Raw genomic sequence first — 3,757 nt, forward strand, 5'->3', positions numbered from 1 at the left:
CAATTTAATAATCAATTTACAATGAATTTATACCCGTGTTGTACATTATGCTGTACGCTATGGATGAGCGCTTTGTAAAAATGAACGGATTGATTATTCAGCTGCGGGCGCCATCTTCTGGCGAGATGCGGGAATTCATTCGGCGCATGACTCTCACGGTGCATTATGGGCATTCTCTAGCCGTTGAGCGTGCACCAGTTGTACACTCGTTTTTGCAGTGCATTGTGGGATTGAATGAGTGCACTCGAGAACGTCCACTATGGTTTCGGACACCACTAAAAATGGCTGTTCCCTCCCTCAAATAGATATTTAAGGGTATAGGGGGCGATTTCGGACACAGCCAAGATCTTCTCCACATTGATGTTCTTCCGCAATATTTTTAATGAACAACGCAGCAGCGCCGCATAGTGGCTTCAACTGGATAAGGTAACAAAAACAATATAATGCAACGACACTTACATCGTCTTCTCGTGAGCCACTGATAAGGCTGCCTCCTTAACGCACACCTAAAATTCAAATGCAACGTTTTTGCATTCGAATGTGGATTTTTATTTTAAATTCGACGAATATTCGAAATTCGATTTTTTTTGACAGCCCTACATCAAACAGAGTTTTGCACTCATAAAGTATCCTCTCTTATGTAGAGCTGAAAAAGTCAATTAAATAGTTTTGTGCTGCATTTTCATGTAAATTAACTAGCTTTATTTGCATATATAATATATTTGTATTAGTGCTGTCAAATCGATTAATCACGATTAATCACATCCAAAATAAAAGTTTGTTTACGTAATATATGTTTGTGGACTGTATATTTATATGTATATATTTAAAAACATTTTCTATTTCGATTTGACAGCACTAATTTGTATGTTTAACTTTTTAAATATTTCAGTACGTTTATTGTTTAAATATATATTTTTAAATATAACTATAACTATAGGTACCTTAAGTACTTTCAATGTAGTTAGCAACTTTTCATGTATATTTGTATCCTCTTTTGTGTATATTTTTAGCTTTTGTCTTATATTATTGCTTTTATATTTTAGTTATAGTACTGCCGTAGCATGATGTCAGCTTTGGTACAACTGCCCTCTTCCCTTCCCCCATACTGGAAAAGCCAGTCAGAGGAAATTATGTTTGTTTTTTTTACACAGAATATTTTCCAGGCTTTCTATTTCTTTCTTTTTCTCTCTCTGTTATTTTCCCCTCTCTCCTTTTTTCTCTCACTTCTCTAATTTCACTCTCTCTCACGCTCATTCACAAATAACTTGTCTTTTGCTGTCACTTGCATTTTTGCACGTATTTGCAGGGTGCATGTGTTGTACCTTATGAAGTAACCGCTAGGCTGCTGCTCATTTAGCATGTATCTGTCAGCTTTCTGCTGCTTGCTATTGCTTGGCCAGCTCTGTTGCACCAGCACCAGAACTGCTGGATCTCCACATATTAACTGTGTTTTGCAGCCTCAGGCAAACCTAACAGGGGATCTTAGAGCAGCAGTGGGCCCCAGAAATGCACCCATGCAAGAACACTGTTGCATGGACACAACCTGCCAGCAATCGACCTTTGCCCCACTGCCTTCTGGGTAAGTCTGGGAAGACAAAAGCTATGGGTGCACACACACATACTGAAAAAAACATATTTTGGTGATCCAGTAGCACTCAGTAGGCCTCCGTTCGGGGAAGCCTAAGATCTAGTGAGGATCCAGGTGCATTAAGCAAGATATGATATGAAAACGCCCCAAAGAAACACGCAGCATAAGTAGGCAACTGAGAAATCTAGAAAGCAAAAAAATATCCTTGAATTGAAGGTTGAACCATATTTGATTCACGGATCTGTTCTAGTAAACTAGTAAGCCATGATAATTCATAATTAGATACATGAGAATCTGAATCTCAATAACTGAAGTAGGATGTGCATGTAAAGTGGGCTATATGTGGCATGGCTGTGGTTTTCTGTGATTCATGGGTTTCTTATACACAACAGTAGTGGTCGCTTTATCAAAACAAACACAGAAGCTGCAGAATTTAAACAAAGTAAAGATGGTGGTTGTGGCTAAGCTGGAAAAATGCTGTGGCTTTAAATGTTTTCCCAAGCTTTGGCCAACAAGGTGATGGATCGAAAGTGAAGAGGAGTATTGACATAGCCAATAGCAATTTATTGCTTATTTTAACGTGATTAAATAATGGCTTTGATTAATAATGATTGTGAGAGACAAAAACTAAAACAGCTTTTTAAAGTCTTAACTCGGTTTGATTTACTGTCTGATGTAGTGGCCAATGTATTTAATTTACTTTTTCTGCATGAAATCAAAATGGACTCTATTTACTTTCTTAGTACACATTACTGGTCTTATTGTGAATGATTCATCAGCACATGTTATTCCAAAGAAAAAATGTTTGTCTTTGTAATCCTTCATCCTCCAATGACCTGTCATATAGAGTCAACTTTTCACAATTTAATCAATTCACTGTAGAAAAAAAATGCAAATCCTGTTCTGCCTTTCTTTTCTTGTTGAATTTCCCATTTCACTTAGAAATATGTCATGTAACAATAAAAAAGTCTGCTAATGCCATTTAATGGGGACTTTAAAACTTACTATGAAAGTTATAGTTCACACAATTTCTTAATGTTTAATTATGATGGACTTTAAAAGCTTGCAAATCTATATTATATTGAGTATATTGATCTAAACGGATTAAACTGTGTTGTTCAGTCCAAGTTTGTAGCAGGTCTATTAATGTTTCAGGTAATCTGGTTCACATAAATGTAGGTAAATTAAAATAACCAAATTTAAAAGCCTCATAATTAATGTAACCATTCATTCAAAGTAGTTTATTTAAAGTAGTTTGACATAATGTTTTTAATGAATGAATGAATGAATAAATTAATTAATTAAATAACATCAGTGTTGCATAATTATCATGACAAAAAAAAAAATCTAATTAATTTTATGATGACAAGAAAACTATATTTGTGTCAAGGTATGTATTCTGTTTTTGAATATTAGATTTTATTTATTTATTTATTTATTGTTACTTTTTAATGATAGGTCAGGTTGAAAGTTCATTGTATTTAATGGCTCAAAAATGTAATGGTTCAAAAATGTTTACCTTGGAAAAATATGTTTGAAACTTGTGTACATGCATATTCAGATTTTTTTTTACATGGTTACATCACGTTACAATTTAAAGTCATTAAATCAACGTATTTTGCACAAATGTATGAGATCAAAATTAATCCAAATTAAAATTAATTCTAGAAATTCTAATTTCTAGAATTTTAAGATTTCTTCTTTTCATCATCTCAGGCATTCTTACTTGTCATTGATCCTTATACAGTAGAATGTCAAAAGCCATTGCCTGAAATCCTCATACCAGACTTAAAGGCACAATATGTCATTTTTTGCCACTGGAGGGCGCATATTCAAAACAAACAAAGAAACGTAGTTAGCGTAGTTAGATGACGCCGTGACGGAATCATGGGAGTTGTCGTCTTCATCCCCACAGCCGAAGCAATCCGATGGGACTCGGGCAGAAATCATGTTCATGGATGAGCTAATGTATTAAAGATTTATTAACGTCGTAGCATGAAGCAGAGTGAGGCTGAAAGCCGTCGAAAAAAATATGGCCGCTGAACGAGCGCGACACAAGGCTCGAAAGCAGCGGAGCTTTTATTATGCCACAGTCGACCGCTTCCGCTCCTTCCGGAAAGCAGCGGAAGTAAGCAGCGCTATTTTATCATACTAGATACATTTGAA

Source organism: Sinocyclocheilus rhinocerous, unplaced genomic scaffold (assembly GCF_001515625.1).
Source record: "Sinocyclocheilus rhinocerous isolate Xijiao unplaced genomic scaffold, SAMN03320098_v1.1 scaffold2098, whole genome shotgun sequence".
Taxonomy (NCBI): domain Eukaryota; kingdom Metazoa; phylum Chordata; class Actinopteri; order Cypriniformes; family Cyprinidae; genus Sinocyclocheilus; species Sinocyclocheilus rhinocerous.